Consider the following 18,313-nt stretch of genomic DNA (forward strand, 5'->3'; position numbering starts at 1 on the left):
CTCCATTCCAAGTCCCTGTGTCCTGGCTAAGCCCCCAAGGGCATTGCTTGGGACCTTGCTATAGGCCGGCCAAAGATCTGCATTTTTGTAGCTGGGGGAACTTTACGGAGTGGAACAGTCCGGGTGTCTGGAACACACAGTGAAGTTTTTGTTAGATCTATTAAGGCAATTGAGATGTTGTAACTCATTTGCAACTGATTTGATTTTATTCCAAAAGTATTTCCCTCCAGCCTAGACTTGGCTTAGGTGTCCTGGAAATCAGGAGGACTGTATGTGGGTAAAAAGTAATGAGGTCTGATGGGTGACAAGAAAAGAACTCAAGGTCTCCCTGCATAGGAATATTTTAATTACTGTAGAAGTCACTCCTCCCTCCATCCGCTGGTCAGCCAGTGGCATTTCCTTCCACTGGGGTGGGGAACGGAGCTGCTGGGAATGCTGCTGGAGCTCTCAGAAATGCCACCATGGTTGCCATTGGCAATCCTTTTTTGTGCAATGCCTTTTCTCAGGAAGATGAATACAAGCTGTACATACCAAGTGTCGATCAAACTCTCAGCAACCACCGGTCTCATTAAGCAGAAACTGAAAGGACATGGGGAAAAAATAAATGCCACTGAATCTGGAGTTCAGGGGAGAGGGAGCAAGGGAAAGAAACTTCCTGCAATGTGGGGGCCATTTCCAGGCAGAAAACCTGATCCAGTACAGTATATTTTCCTCCCTCCCAAGGATAAATGCCATTTTAAATTCCATCTCTTTGTCAATCCATTTCATTGGTAAAATTCCTCATTTGGGAGCCGCAGGCAAAGGACTTGCCATGGGTAAAGGTCTCCCGTGCTGGACAGGACAGCACTTGTTACACTTAGAACAGAAGATGCACCTGTGGAAAGAATGGTGTACCTGGCTTTTTCTAATCTAGATCTGCCTTGTAGGAGAGGAAAAATCAATTTCCCTCTACCCTTCTGAGTTCTTAGCTGAGATCCCTGTAATAAAAGACAGATTAACAAGAGAAAAACAAACAGAAGTTTATTGACATGTATACTCATATTCACGGGAGATACCCAGGGAAAATGAGTAACTCAAAGAGATGGCTTTAGAATTCAGGATGAAATACCATCTTAACAGGGAAAGGGGAGAGGGATGTAGGCCTCTTACAGGAGAGTAAATGATTTGGGTAAAAGATGAACGGGCCCTTAGAAGAATAGATGGGAGTTATGATTGTTTGTGGCAAAGTGTGTCTGCGTGTGGTGTCAACTTCAAGGCTCCTCTCCTGTGATAAAAGTTTTAATCTTCCCCAGTTGGTGAAACTCTGGGAAAGGGACTGATGACAATTGAGTTCCTTTTGGAGGATCTACCTTCTGGCAGATAAGGGGAGATTGGGGAAAGCCTCTTCCTGCATTTACTGTCTTTCAAAAGCCTACATCTCAGAATAATCGATATAGCAAAGTGGTATATTTTGGGGTGGCATGTCCTGAATTCCCACAGTCACATTTTGGGGTGTCACTTTCTACTGCTCTTTGGCCTTGAATGAATTGTGAAACCTCATGTAAGTTGATTACCTCCTTGAGACTCTATCTCTCCAACTGCAAAATAAGAAGATTGCACTCTAGTTTTCAAGTTTAATGTTCCATAATCAAAGATTTAATAAAATCCACTCTGGTTGCTCTCTGGAACTCTGAGCTCTTAGGAAATCAGTCAGAATTTAGCAGAAGATAAATGTTGTTTGCTAACGAGAGCCATTCTACTTCAATTTGGTTTTGCTGCATTTTACCTTTTGTGTAATAGACTTGGCACATACTGACAAATGAAACAATCGATCTGGACTATAAGGAGCCAAAATTGTAAGGGCAGAAATGATTTAATAAGAAAAACTTCTCTTGGTCTTGTGCCCAAAAAACTCCTTTCTGGGTATAGTGATCAGGCCACCTCTGAGTTTTCAGACTCTTAGTAGAAAGAAAGAAATTCCTATTTGGAATGTTCCATGCAGCACTCAGGACTTGGTTCTACACAGGTTATCCTAACATTTATTGTTATTGCTTTGATTTATCTGGTCTTAAATCCTTGTAATAACATAAGCCAAATATATAGCAAAACATCACTTATCCAGCGTCATGGAGGTTCTATCAGTCAACGTTCTTAGTTGTACACCATAGAAGCCACTCTAGCTTGTTTGAGCTGAAGAGGAATATCTTTCTTTAAGGATATCACTGTGGGAGGGATTTTTCACCTGTGACCTTGTGATCAGGGACAGTATTCAAATCATACCACTAGACTTTTGCTACTGCTACCTGGGTAAACCAAGTCAGAGGAACATTAGCTAACCTTTTCTTTAATTTAAAATTTCCATTTTATTAAGCTATAACTGACATATAACATTAAGTTTAAGGGTTCAACATAATTTGATATATGTGTCTATAGTGAAATGATTATCACAATAATCTCAGTTAATTCATCATCTCACATAGTTGCAGTTTTTTTTCTTATGATAAAAAGATTTAAGATCTACTCTCTTAGCCACGCTCAAATAAACAATATAATATTGTTAACTATAGTCATCATGCTGTATCTTACCTCCTCAGAATTAATTAATTTCATTACTGGAAGTCTGTACATTTTGACCACCTTCACCCAGTACTTATTGAAAATAGAGGACTGTCTCCCATAGGCCAACATGACCTCAACTCTCAGGAACCTGTCTGGGGAGCCAGGAAGCTAGTCCAGGGCAAAGAAGGCAGATTATGGGGCAGAAATATAAAACAGTGTCCCAGGCTTGGAACACTTTGTGGAAAGTATCAAATGCATAGGGAGCCAATAGTGAGATAAAAGGCTAGCAACTGAGCTGCAACAATCCCAAGAAAACTCTAGAAGACAAATTTGAGACAAGTATAGAGAGTCAAGGAGACATGCACAAGTGCTTTATAAATGCAGAGACAAGATGCCAACACATATTATTTTTGCCACTTGCTAGTGGCCAAGTGTCTCCTATTGTTTTCTTCTTTTCTGAAGGTTATTTCTTAGAAAAATCTCAGACATTATCATCATAAAGGAGAGGGGAAATGGAGATATGTAGAAGCAGAGCTTCTGTATGGTATTGAAGCTAAGTTGGTATCAATTCAAAGTAGACTGTTATAAATTTAAGCTATTAAATGTAATCACCATGGTAATCATAGAGAAAATATCTAGAAAAAAATACACAAAAAGAAATGAGAAGGAATCAAAGCAGTTCACTACAAAAAAATCAACTTAACACAAAAGTAGGCAGCAATGGAGGAAATGAAGGACAAAAAAAAGGTGTAAAACACATAGAAAATAAATAGTAAGATGGCAGAAGTAAATCCTTCCTTATCAGTAATTACATTAAATGTAAATGGATTAAACTCTCTAATCAAAAGGCAGAGATTGGAAGAATGGACAGAATAACATGAAAACTATATGCTGTCTACAAGAGACTCATTTTCAATGGAAAGACACAAAAAATTTGAAAAAGAAAGGATGAAAACAGATATTTCATGCAAACAGTACCCGAAAGAGAGCTGGGGAGGCTACTCTAACATCAGACATAGTAGACTTTAAGTCAAAACTCTTGCAAGAAAAAAAGACAGACATTATATACTGATAAAAGAGTCAATCCATCAAGAAGTTATAATAAGGGAATTCCCTGGTGGTCCAGTGGTTAGGACTCTGGCATTTTCAACGCCGGGGCCAGGGTTCAATCCCTGGTCAGGAAACTAAGATCCCACAAACCGCATGGCATGGACAAAAAAAAAAAAAGTTATAATAATTATAAACATATACATCAAACAACAGAACCCAAAAATACATGAAACAAACACTGACAGAATCAGAGGAAGAAATAGACAGTTCTACAATAATAGTTGGAGACTTCAATACATGACTTTCAATAATAGAACATCTAGACAGACGATCACCAAGGAAATAGAGGACTTGAACAACTCTACAAACCAACTAGACATGAATATCTTTGGAACACTCTACCCAACAACAGGAGAATATAAATTTTTCTCAAGTGCTCATTGAACATTCTTAAGGACAGGCCATTACTGGGTCATAAAAAAAGACTCAGAACATTTTTTAAAAGATCAAAATACTTTAAAATTAAAGTATCATCTCCCACCACAATGGAATGAAGCTAGAAACCAATAGTAGAAGAAAAACTGGAAAATTCAAAAATATGTGGAAATTAAGTGATGCACTCCTAAACAACCAATGTGTCAAAAAAGAAATCACAAAGAAAAATTTAAAATACCTTAAGATGAATGAAAACAGAAATATAACATACTAAAACTTACAGAATGCAGTGAAAACAGTGTTCAGAGGGAAATTTATATCTATAAATACCTACATTAAAAAATAAGAAAAATCTCAAATCAATAACTTAAATGTGCACCTTGAGGGCTAGCAGGGAGAAAAAGGGACAAAGGAGAATATTAAACCCAAAACTAGCCAAGGAAGGAAATAATAAAGACTACAGTAGAAATAAGTGAAATGGATAACAGGGAAAACAATAGAGAAAATCAATGAAAGCAAAAGTTGCTTCTTTGAAAAGATCCACAAAATTGACAAACTGTTAGCTAGACTAATCAATAAAAAAGAGAGAAGACTCGTGCCCTTCCTTTCAGAGCCAACAGAAATGTGGATTAAAAATAATACCAAAGAGGGCTTCCCTGGTGGCGCAGTGGTTGAGAATCTGCCTGCCAATGCAGGGGACACGGGTTCGAGCCCTGGTCTGGGAAGATCCCACATGCCGTGGAGCAACTAGGCCAGTGAGCCACAATCGCTGAGCCTGCGCATCTGGAGCCTGTGCTCTGCAACAAGAGAGGCCGCGATAGTGAGAGGCCCGCGCACCACGATGAAGAGTGACCCCCACTTGCCGCAACTAGAGAAAGCCCTCACACAGAAATGAAGACCCAACACAGCCATAAATAAAATTAATTAATTAATTAATTAATTAATAATAATAATAATACCAAAGAATCAAAGTGTAGTTTAGAGCGAAACCACAAACTTGTCTCAGATAAGAGATGTTTTAGTTTGGATTTTCCCCAAAAGTAGACCTTTTAGTGAGATAAGCACTTTTATGCAAGTGGCTTATATAGAAAGCGATTCCAGGAAGCACAAGTAAGGAAGTGAGGAATTGAGAAGAGGGAAGTAAGAAAGGCCAATAAAGGAAGAGCAGTGGTATTGATCAGGTTACTGCTATGGGCAACTGAGGCTCAGTATTCTGGGACCTTCTGAGAAATCGTGTGGAATGCACCTCAGAATTGTCCCACTGGAGAACAGAGATACTAGGGCATTGAGGGTATCAACTCCCCCACACAGTGGCAGGTAAACTCAGGAAGGCCAAAGGGATATAGGGAATGTTATCAGCAGCATCTGCTACCATCACCCTAAATGGTTCCCAGATCTGCTCATGCCCCACTCTGATTCCATGCTTTTAATGATGCTTAAAGTTGAAAGTTGAAGTCCCTGCTTCTTTAGCTAAAAGGACTAATGGAGGGAAGCAGAAGTCCTTTTGGCTTCAGCTAAACTCAGAGTAACTGATTTTATTTTCTCCTTCCCTTCTCACTCCTTCTGGTTTTGTCTCACACTCAGCCAGAACTTTTGCTACCTAAGTTGCTCTCCTGTGAGACCATCTCTGAGGTGTCTGAATCCCTGATTGCCTTGACCTCGTCAGTTCTTAGCTGCTGAAATTGCCTTTCTATCAGGTGCAGAATTATCAGAGGCTCCCCAGTGGATCCACTGAGTTCCAAACTATGCCCATTGTCGTAAGAAAAATGTTAGATTCTCATATTATCAGGGTTTATTACCTCCACAAGTATATTAACTTTTTCTAGCCTGATAGTCTATTGACATGAGATTCCAGAAATGGTCCAGCAACAGTCATAACTTTAGGTGCAATGGAACCCTAATTGTATCCCCTAGTAGAAATGTCCCCCCAGGGACCAGGATCTTTAATTCTAAAGATCCTAAAGTTTTAGGAATAGAAAACAAAAATTCCCTAATTGCGACAGTGAGGGGGAAGGTGAGAAGAGTCAGCTCAACTTCTACGCATTGGTTCCACCCCTGTGTTTTCACTAACAAAGACAAAGCACTATATTATAGTCTATTGGAGACACAGCACTATGTAAAATACCTTTACCTTTAAATGTGTTATTCTCCAAGCAAGAACTTTATCTGTATCTTTAAGATGGCATTCCAACTTCTTATCATGCTAGCAGCTTCCAAGTGATGCAATATTTGGCAGGAACAATGGATTCTATGGTCATTGCCCATTGTTACACCTCCTTATGGTAAAGTAAATACCTGGGTCCCTTGATCCTAGGCAACATTAAGCAGGATCCTATAACAGTAAATTGGAAATTCTACCTTCAGTTAGTGGTGCTGGCCAAGACTTTGTGGCAGAGATGGCAAACTCCTACTTGGAATACTTACCAATCTCAGCAAGGAAGAATTACTTTTCTTCCAGCATAGAAGGGGTCCAATGTAATCAACTTGCCACCAGATAACTGGTTAGTCTCCTTGAATGATTATATCAAACGAAGTGCTCAACACCGTTTTCTGTGCCAACACGTTGGACATTGAGTAATGGCAATTACTAGATCAGCCTTGGTGAGAGACAGCTCATTTTGTTGGACCCCATATAGAGTCTCCATGCTTGACACCATTGCTACACTGTTCATGGACCCACTGTGCAAGCACGATGGAGGCTGAGGACAGAAACCAGCTGATCTCTAATGGCTGAGTTATCATGTTCACCTGCCCAGTACATTCTCTGTGGTTGATACTCTCTAATGAGCATTTAGTCACTGACTCTTTTCCCTTGTCAGTTAAGGGTTTCCCCCAGGAGCATAATTCCACTCATACTTCTGGAGTGTGCTTGCACACAACCAAGCAAACTCCCATAATACCAAAGAAGGGCTTCAGGCAGTAAAGAGGAGAAATGCAGGTGCTTGAGAAGTTGTCAGCATGCCAGGAACTGTCTGCAGCTTCAGGTATACTCAGGTGAGTAAAGGTAATAGGGGATGGGGTATTAAAAGCATCTGCTATAAGTGGCAAATGTGTCAAGGCTCATGTTATATTACAGAAAATAAAAGTCTGGATAAAAGATTCCCAAGCATAAGCAAGATTAAAAGAAATTAAATAGAAAGTGTATATAGTTTTGAGGAAAAGAAGATATAGGAATATAGCATGCAAAAAATATGAAAGACTCGGAGTGGAATAGAACTCAAGAAACAGAAGCAAATTCTCTTAGAATGTGTACTATAAAAGAACTTTAATAAGAATATTACTTCAATAACTTAAGAGTGCAAAAGCAAGGTGATATAACAACATGGCAATGGAAAAGGAGATGGAGAATGAAAAAAGCATATTAAGAATACGAAAGAAAAAACCAAAAACCCTCACCATTTGTACCGATAAGTAATCTAGGTCCAACAAGGGATAAAAAAGATATGGCCAAATTTTAAATTAATGGTATGGAGGGACATCTTGAAATAAAAAGAGTAAATACATAAGAAAAAGAAAAGAAAAGAAATGAATGAAGCCAATATAATAGGCATAGGGGACAAAGACAGTTCAACCTAAATATATTTATTTCCTTGAAGAAAAAAAAATGATATTCAGAGATATATAATCAGATAAAATTCCCCTGAAATAAAGAAGGATCAGAGTCTGTAAACTTGAAGGAGCATAGTACATACCAGGTAAAATTGATACAACATACCATTGTGACATAGTTTGGTTAAACTATTAAACTTCAAGAATAAAGGTATTTATACATGTACTATATTTCATATCAAAATATGTACGTTTAAAAATAAATAAAGGAAGACATCCAGACAGGAAAGAAAGTTATAAATAAGGGCAAAAATTCAAGATGATCTCAGACTTGTCCACAGAAAATTTAATTCTGGTCGACATTGGAATAATATGTACCAACATGTGAAGAAATGAAACGATCCAAAGATAGACACGTTGTTGAGTATAAAAACCACAGGTAGAAAATTAAAAACATGAAAAATCTCAGGCTCCTTTAAGGCACATTTTCAAATAAACTATTGAACTTGATGGTGAAATCCAGTCATGAAAGCAAGGAATCAAAACAAAGAGTTAGGGAATTTGAAATGGCATAATCAATGTAAAAGAATTAGTGATGAGCCCCAAATCTACTTAAAGCAGCTCTAAGCAACCAGATAAATACATTTTGTCTCAGAGTAAAATAGAAATATTGATTGAATAATTAAACAAAAATCAATAAGGATATAATGAGCTGAAAACAATACAAACCCACTTGACCTAACTAATATCTATAGAACACTATACCTAACAATAGCTGAATACATACTCTTTTCAGTGCATGTGGAATGTTTATGAAGAAACACCATACACTAGGCCATAAAATAAATCTCAATAAAATGAACTGTACTAAAATCATACAGAATAATATCTGTGACTATAATAGAAATAATTAGAAACCAATAAAGGAAGATATTATATCTGAAAAATACCCAAATGTTTGGAATTAACATTATATTTCTAAGTCCATGGGTAAAACAATAAATCACAATAGAAATTAGAAAATATTTTTAACTGAATAAAAATGAAAAAGCAACAAAAAAATTTTTTTTGTAGTAGTAGTCTCATTTTTTAGTTGAGCTTTAAGGTCTCTTTATATATTAAGAAAGATAACTCTACATCTGTCACTTTATCACATATTCTGTCACTCACCTCTTAAATATATGATATTTAAATATATATGTATATATTTGAAATTAAAATATATTTTCTCCCTACCTAGATTGTTTTAATTTCAAACCTTTCCTCTATGATTTGTGCTTTGGGGCCTTCCTCACCTCAAGATTATATATTTTTACTTATATTTCTTTTTGTATTTTATTAATGTTCTCTTTTACTGTTAAGACTTTAATCCTACAGGAATATATTTTATTGTAAGGTATGGACTAGTAGTCTAACTTTCTTTTTTTCAAATGCTTAGCTAGTTTTTTTTTATCATATATTAAGTTCAAATATATATACTTGGGTCCATTTCTATTATGTTTCCATTTATCTGTTTTGTCTATTTCTGGACCAATTCCATACAATTTTATTTATTATAGTATTATATCTTAATCTTCTGATACAACAGAGCCTTTTTATTCCCTTCCTTTTCATCATTTTCTTCAATTTTCACCTATGTTAATTGTTCCATGTGAACTTTAGAAGCATTTTGCCTAATTCAAAGAGAAATCCTATTGGCATTTTGATTAAATATGTTAGTGCTATAGATATTTGGGGGAAGTTGACAACTTTACTATATTAAGCCTTCTATCCACTAACATGACCTGGTTTTGTATTTAATCAAGTCTTCCTTTAGTTCCCTCAAAACAGTTTTTAGTTTTCTTCATATAGGACCTATACATGTTATTTCTAAGTTTTTTTTTTTTTTAAATAAATTTATTTATTTATTTATTTATTTTTGGCTGTGTTGGGTCTTCGTTTCTGTGCGAGGGCTCTCTCCAGCTGTGGTGAGCGGGGACCTCTCACTGTTGCGGCCTCTCCCGTTGCGGAGCACAGGCTCCAGACGCGCAGGCTCAGTAGTTGTGGCTCATGGGCTTAGTTGCTCCGTAGCATGTGGGATCTTCCCGGACCAAGGCTCGAACCTGTGTCTCCTGCATTGGCAGGCAGATTCTTAACCACTGTGCCACCAGGGAAGCCCTATTTCTAAGTATTTTGTATTTGGATTTTTTCCCAATGGTATGATTTACTTTTTATTAAAGTATACAATATTATATTAGTTTCAGGTATACAGCATAGCTATTCAGTATTTTTGCAGATTATAGTCCCTTATAAGTTATTACAGGATAATTGCTATAACTGCCTGTGGTATATAATATATCCTTGTTGCTTATCTATTTTACATATAGAATTTGTATCTGTTAATCCCATACCCCTAATTTGTCCCTCTCCCCTTTCTCTCTCCCCTTTGGTAACCACAAGTTTGTTTTCTATATCTGTGAGTCTGTTCCTCTTTTGCATATACATTCATTTGTATTATTTTTTAGATTCCACATATAAGTGATATCATACAGTATTTGTCTTTCTCTGTTTGACTTATTTCACTAAGCATAATATTCTCTAGGTCCATCCATATTGCTGCAAATGGCAGAATTTCATTCTTTTTTATGGCTGAGTAATATTCTATTGTGTTTATACCACATCTTCTTTATCCATTTGTCTGTTGATGGGCATTTGGGTTGCTTCCGTGTCTTGGCTGTTGTAAGTAGGGCTGCTTTGAAGATTAGGGTGCATGTATATTTTCAAATTAGTGTTTTTGTATCATTTACTTTTTTTTTTTTTTAATTTATTTATTTATTTGTTTTTGGCTGTGTTGGGTCTTCGTTTCTGTGCGAGGGCTTTCTCCAGTTGCAGCAAGCGGGGGCCACTCCTCCTCGCGGTGCGTGGGCCTCTCACCATCGCGGCCTCCCCCGCTGCGGAGCACAGGCTCCAGACGCGCAGGCTCAGCAGCCGTGGCTCACGGGCCCAGTCGCTCCGCGGCATGTGGGATCCTCCCAGACCAGGGCTCGAACCCGTGTCCCCCGCATTGGCAGGCAGACTCCCAACCACTGCGCCACCAGGGAAGCCCTGTATCATTTACTTTTTATTCCATTTTATTTTCTAACAGAAATTTCACTTTTGCATTTTACTGCCTAGTCAATCTGCAGATTAAATTAGCTTATGGAGTGAGATGAACTAATTCTTTTTTCCCCCAAAACAATAAGCAGTTTTTTTCCAGTAGTAGCTTCCATGGAATACTTAGTCATAAAAAAATGAATACAGATACACATACACTATGGTTGTAATTAGGTAAAACATGCATTCCAGTTGACAAAGATTAGAAAAGAATATGGAAAACTTGGTTTTCTGTATAATCTTTTCACCGTCAATATAAACTGAGTGTTGAAGAGTTCATCTCTCCTTTTTCATTCATTTCACCTTTTCCTTTAAGTTGTTTACCAATCATAATTTGAGTGTTACCATTTCTTGTTACTTCACATTACATGTTTAGTGCTTAGCATATGTTCCCTTCAGGTGTTAATTAAGTGGTATCTCACACAGTAGACAACCTGGTGCCTGCTTAGAATTAGCACAGATGAGGAGACACCCAATATTAAATTCTGGAATTGGGACATTTTTTATGGCCTGAGTCATACAATGTTTTTCTCCTTACCTAGAAATCTGAATCAAATATTGTTCAGTGTGGTATGAACATAAAAAGGTGTTCAGAAGAATCACATGTTCTGTTGACAAAAACCTACCCCTCCATTGCCTTAAGAGAACATCCTCGGGCTTCCCTGGTGGTGCAGTGGTTGAGAATCTGCCTGCCAATGCAGGGGACACGGGTTCGAGCCCTGGTCTGGGAGGATCCCACATGCCACGGAGCAGCTGGTCCCGTGAGCCACAACTACTGAGCCTGCGCGTCTGGAGCCTGTGCTCCGCAACAAGAGAGGCCGCGACAGTGAGAGGCCCGTGCGCCGCGATGAAGAGTGGCCCCCGCTTGCCGCAACTGGAGAAAGCCCTCGCACAGAAACGAAGACCCAACGCAGCCAAAAATAAATAAATAAGTAAACTACATTCCATTAAAAAAAAAAAAAAAAGAAAAGAAAACATCCTCAGCTTCTCCCCAGTTGCATGTCTCTATTTTTCTCTCCTGTGAAATCTATTCTGTTCCTTCATTAGGTGTGTAAACATCAGGATTGTGCTTTTTAGCATTACTGTATGCTCAGCATCTCTTCTTGTCACTGCTTTCTTCTCTCGACTTTTCCTTTTTTTTTTTGATTGGGGGAAATTTCCAATACAGATGTGCATAAAGGCTCCTTATGAGTTAGAATTAGTAGAAGATTCTCCTCCTGCTCAGTAGGGAGCTATGGAGATGGAGGAACATCTTGTCTTACGTTTTGTGAAGTAGAAACAGAACAGGATATGATTATTACGATGCACATCCAAGATAAGCAGTGGATTTTCTAAAGGATTAAAAGAAACAATTGATATACCAAGACATGCTAATACCTCCATGGCCCAGCGTCATTTGGAAAGAAACCAGTTCACACTGTAAACTTTCCAGATAACTGAAAATTCTCACCGCCAACCCAATGGTTACATTTCAGTACAATAGTGCTTGTGAGCTTGTCGGTGACTTGCCCCTGAATTCAGTAACCTCATGCTCCTACACTTCGCTAAAGTTAAACCTGCCTTTTGTCACACTTTACGTTGTTCCTTTTTTTTCTATCCGAGTCACCTTTCTCCAGCAGCAGCCCACCTCTGTGTCTTCAATTTACTTGTACTGTACTGTAGCATAGAAACCAGATGACCATGCTTGTTGAATTGTGCCCCAAATAAAAACCTAGGGAAATTCTGGGTCATGTTACTTAATTGTCCACCTGCTATGGCTTTAGGAGGTCTGATGCCTCTTAAAAACCATCCTTGCTTGGTAGGGCTACAGTGGAAAAACACATCATTCATTCATTCATTCATTCAACAAATTATCATGTGCTTCCACGCTCCATTTAGCATTCCAGACACTGGACATACAGTCGTGAATAGAGCAGACACCCATTCCTTTGCATGCATAGAGATTAAAATCTAGTTGAGTAAAGGGATATTGTGAAGAAAGCTTCAAAAATACCATGAGAGCAGGAAGCAGGGGAATTAATCTATATAGATGACTCAGAATTCGAATTGCAAAAAGAAAAAAAAAACCCTACATTTCAAAAGGACAACTTTGCAGCCAAGAAACCATAATAGTTCTATTAGAGGCATGAGTCAGAGGCTCTTCAGGGAATGAGTTGTTTCAGGCAGCGGGGGCCTGTTCTGGAAGCAGGTCCGGTCCCGCGCACAGCCTCACTTCCTGGGGATGCAACAAAAGACCTGCCCCCAGTCCCTTCACACTGCTCCCATCCATCCATCCATCGGTTCAGCTGCCCTTCAAACTGAATCTGCCCCAGCACTTGTGCTCCAGGAGAAGGACGTGAATTCAGTAGTGGAGGGGACGGAATTTGCATCCACTTCTGGTTGCACCGGGCAGGAGAAATGTGCCATGACACGTGGCTTCTCCTCCAAGGGGTTTCAGGAGTCTGCCAGGGAGCCTCGTTCTCAAGAATGAATAAAATAAAGGAATACAGAGCCTGCTCCAACAGTTTCAAATTTGAAAAGACAGCTAAGAAAAGGAAGTGTGAACATTTCTGTGAGATGAGTATTATGGTCACTGGTAGAAACATCAAGTTCTCAATTTAGTTTAGGAAAATTTGAATGAGTATTTCTATTCTTTCCTTACACTTCCAACTCTTGTGCCAGCAAAGTGAAAAGCCCTACTCTCCCCACCCCTGCACCTCCCCAAATCTCCCACTTTGTGTTTGTTTGTGAAAAGAATATGAGCATTTGGCTGTCTCTACCAGCTCTTGACAATAAGCAGGACAATGGGCTAAGTTATTTAAAAATGAAAAAAGAATTTTTTTTTGAAAAACACTTAACAAGCTAATGGTGGTTTCTGACATGTTCCAAAATGAGAAGCATGAAAAAGAATGGCCTCTCTGCTTCCCTATTCAAGCAGGAACTCAAGATATCAAGTCCCAAACCAGGGCCCCTGGAGCAGTAAGATGAGGTCACAGCTGACCACATGAGTGGACCTTATCCAAGAAAACTCTTTGAAGGTATCCCTTTTGGTGACTGAACAGATTGTCCCCTGAGATTGTAGCAAACACAGATAAAAAATACTCGGGAAAAACCACTGCACATGGCACAGGGATAATAAAATGCCTGCTGATTTCAGCTACTGACTGCATGCAGACTTCGGACAATTTTTCCTTAACTCATTTCTATGCTTACCCTAAACTCCAGAACCTTCAGTCATGAAGAAGAGGTTGATTGGTGTCAAATGAATTTGCTTGGCATGAAAACGATACAAAGGCTCCACTTCATAAGAACCCAGGAGTTGAAAATACTTATATAATGAGAGACTCCAAGCTTCCCATTCATCAGAATAATCTTCCTAAAATGTCACTTTCCCTATCCAATGCTCAGAAGCTTGCAGTGTCCTTCTACATGGGATATAAATGCTTTATAAATAGCCTTGCTGACATGAGCCTCGTCCTGAATGTAAGTGCTCTGTTCTTTGGAAGCCAGTTGTCACAATTTCTCACCAACATGTGTCTCATTAATTTCCACACCTGTACCTGAGCACAGGCTATCTTCTCTGCCAGGTGGACCTGCTCATCCTGACTACACCTCAAGGTGAACTTGAGTCCTGTCTTTTTCATGCAGCCCTCTCTCCCACAGTTGACAAACACTTGACTTCTACTCAATTTTTCATGAATATCTTTACTGCAAGGAGCTGGGACCCTCCAAGCCATGAGAAACACCAAGGTCACGGTGCCTGTGACCTAACAACCTGTAGAAAATGAGTTGCCTGAAAACTTGTCCAGACTCCTAGGTAAGGAGGAAGGGAGGGGGTTCAGTTGTATTCAGTCTTCTCACTCCTCCTAGGATCTGTGGACACAGAGATCATTGAAGAGCCATGCGCTGCTCAGGGGTCAGAAATCCAGCTGATTCTACCACTGAAAGAGGTGGTCTGTAAGTTCCCCGCCTCGCCCATCCTCCCTGGCCTGCCTTTGAAAAGTTTCCATAGAGATGGTGATAAGATGTCCACCTTTCCACCTGCGTCTCCTTCTTTGAGGGGGTCTAGTCTTGGTAGTACGTTTTACACCAACTTATATCCACTCCATACACATCTATACTTCCAAACTTTCGCCTTTGTTCTTCCCAGCACTTGGAATATACTTGCCCTCCTTTCCTACCTAGTAAATGTCTCCCCAGCCTTTTCAAGTTTCAGCTCAAATTAACTCCTTTCTTCTCCTTCTCTTTGCTGAACTCTTAGACAATATTAGCTACTCTCTTCCCTATTCCCAAAGTATATTATTCTTCACTCTATTTTAGAACTTAACGGTTGTGTATAGTCAGTTGTTTATACATATGTCACTCCCAGCCCCGGGGGGAGAAGGACTCTCTTATTTAATCTTTGTATCCCCAGTTCCTAATTGAATGTGAATAGCTTAGAGGTTCTTGAAACAGACCCAGGTGCACACCGTCCCACACAGGTAGAAGTCAAGCCCGGGGCAATATTCTGCTACTCCTGATGCTTGCTAGGGAACCCCTCCAACTCTCCCACATCAACTTCCTATCTCTTCTTCTATCCCAGCTCTGACACTTTCTTCTGGTTATGCTTACTTTGCAGGCCCCATTGCAGGCCCACTTTCTCTAGCTTTATTTTTTGGAACTCTCTCTGCACAAGCCTAAGTACTTGCCTGGTACCTCTAAGCCTCAGTTTCCTCATCTGATAAAAGCTACTTGTATCAGTGTTGTATATAGAAATATGAGATATGTATGTAAAAAATGTTTTGCACTGAAATATCAAACAATAATGCAAATAAAATAAACTTTAATTGCATATTTCAAGGTAAAATATATTTCTAATCAAAAATAGTGATGATACAAAAATAACTCAGAATATAAATGCAAATGAGTCAGAAATATATCTATGAGTGGCCAAATATCAAGAAAGAAGAAAATTATAACAGTGGGAATATGATTGAAAAAATATACTGGGCTGAAAATTACTGAATATTACCAGTTGTAAAAAGAAAAAAAACAAAAATCTTTCTTCTTATTCCATGCTTACACATCTAATATTATCTCCCCATAGACACCTCAAATCCAATATGTTCAAAACTAAACTCAGAATCTCTTACCCACTCCCCCCAACTAACTTGCTTCTATTCTTATACTCCTTCTTTTGACCAGTGACACTACTATCCATCACCCCTAAAACCCCAATCCCTATTTCATCTGCCCATCCTATTCCAAGCCAACCCAAGTCCTGTGGAATCTAAGTCCTGAAATGTCTCTTGTCTCTGTCTCCTCTTATACAAATTCATTGTCCCCACTTCCAGGCCCTTACAATTTCTCACCCGTTCTGCTTCCATTGTGTCCCATTAGATCTTCTATCTACAGTTCATCTTCCATAATGCTACTAGAGAGAGCTTTCAAAGACATAAACATTAACATGCCACTTAAAAATATTCTATGGCTCCCCATAATTCAGATTAAAGACTGAATTCCTTAATATGTCATTCAAATTATTTCATGATTTAGGCCCTGTTTATCTTTCAACTCATGCTTCTGTACTTCTTTACATATCTTCTTCTCTTTTTAAAAAAAATATTTATTTATTTTTAAAAATTTTTTTATTTTTGGCTGTACCAGGTCTTAGTTGCAGCATGCAGGGTCTTTTTTTTTTTTTTTTAGTTGCGTCATGCAGACTTCTTAGTTGTGGCATGCATGAGGGATCTAGTTCCCTGACCAGGGATCGAAACCGGGTCCCCTGCATTGGAAGCATGGAGTCTTACCCACTGGACCACCAGGGAAATCCCTATATATCTTCTAATATAGAAAACTTTCTCTGGGAATTCCCTAGCAGTCCAGTGGTTAGAACGCTGCCTTCTCACTGCCAAGGGCCCAGGTTCAATCCCTGGTCAGGGAACCACATCCCACAAGCTGCACCTCGGGCCAAAAATAAAAGAAAGAAAACTTTCCAAGACCTTTTCAAGATGACCTTTCTCCCATACGCCCCATAACACTGTGTGCTCACCTTAATTTGAGCATCCGTCTCAAACATGGTCATCTCTAATTAGGTATCTTCCCTGCCAGACTATACACTCTTTGCTTGTCACCTAAAATTTTCACATAAAGACATTAAGTGGAATTCTTCCATTGCCTCCTCACCCAGGCGGGCAGTGCATGAGTAAAGTGATAGGAAATAGAAAAGAAGAACAATAGGAATGAAGGAAGAAAGACAAGGTTAGTCCTGACATTGGACAGAGAAAAGTCCAGGGCCTTGTAGCCTCTGTTGGTGGGTGAAGAAAGAAAAATACTGAACCCAGCATAAGCTTGACCATATGACCCCAGCAAAGATCACAGAATTTAACCCTTGTTATGAATCATATTAAAAGAATACATACAGGGCTTCCCTGGTGGCGCAGTGGTTGGGAATCCGCCTGCCAATGCAGGGCACAAGGGTTCGAGCCCTGGTCTGGGAAGATCCCACATGCCGCGGAGCAACTAGGCCCGTGAGCCACAACTACTGAGCCTGCACATCTGGAGCCTGTTCTCCGCAACAAGAGAGGCCACGATAGTGAGAGGCCCGCGCACTGCAATGAAGAGTGGCCCCCGCTCGCCGCAACTAGAGAAAGCCCTCTCACAGAAACGAAGACCCAGCACAGCCAAAATAAATAAATTAATTAATTAAAAAAAAAAAAAAAAAAAGAATCTACCTGCCAATGCAGGGGACACGGGTTCGAGTCCTGGTCCGGGAAGATCCCACATGCTGCAGAGCAACTAAGCCTGTGTTCCACAACTACTGAGCCTGCGCTCTAGAGCCTGTGAGCCACAACTACTGAGCCCACGTGCCACAACTACTGAAGCCCATGCGCCTGGAGCCCGTGCTCTGCAACAAGAGAAGCTATGACGATGAGAAGTCCGTGCACTGCAACGAAGAATAGCCCCCACTCGCCGCAACTAGAGCAAGCACGCGCACAGCAACGAAGACCAAACACAGCCAAAAATAAAAACAAATAAATTAAAAAAAAAAAAAAAGAATACATACAACAAGTCTCCCTAACAGGACCTCTGGAAAAGGCAACTGACTACTAGACAAGCTTTTGCTTGATGGATATGGACTAATCCCAAACAACAAATGTTTCATTATGAATTATATCTTGACCACTTGCCAACAGGTGATTGCATTTAAAGAGCTATTGAGGGTGGTTTTTTCTAAGAGTTCTTAAAATGTGCTCATCATTGAAATCTCCAAGGGCACATAAAGACTTCAAAATCAACACACTGGCCCCAACAGAATAAAAACAGATCACAAAAACAATAACTTCTGGTAAATTTAACCAGTTAAATGTGGTTCTCTGTGTTCCTCTCTCCCTGCAAACATCCTCATCATTGGTCTCATCATCTAACCAAGCCCAAGTTGATAGCATAAAAAATAAGACATTCTAAAATTCTACCTTCTTTAGGAAGAAGACTTATACAAATGAAATGAGGATTTTATCCGCTTAGTAAATGTGTTCTCAACCAAATTTTCTGCCCTAAAAGCACCAATATTTATAGAGAACATAACACGGACATAACATAGAGAACATAACATAGTTCTAGTGCTATTGTTGTCTCTGAAGCTTGCAGT

The sequence above is a fragment of the Balaenoptera acutorostrata genome, chromosome 2, assembly GCF_949987535.1.
Source record: "Balaenoptera acutorostrata chromosome 2, mBalAcu1.1, whole genome shotgun sequence".
Lineage (NCBI taxonomy): Eukaryota > Metazoa > Chordata > Mammalia > Artiodactyla > Balaenopteridae > Balaenoptera > Balaenoptera acutorostrata.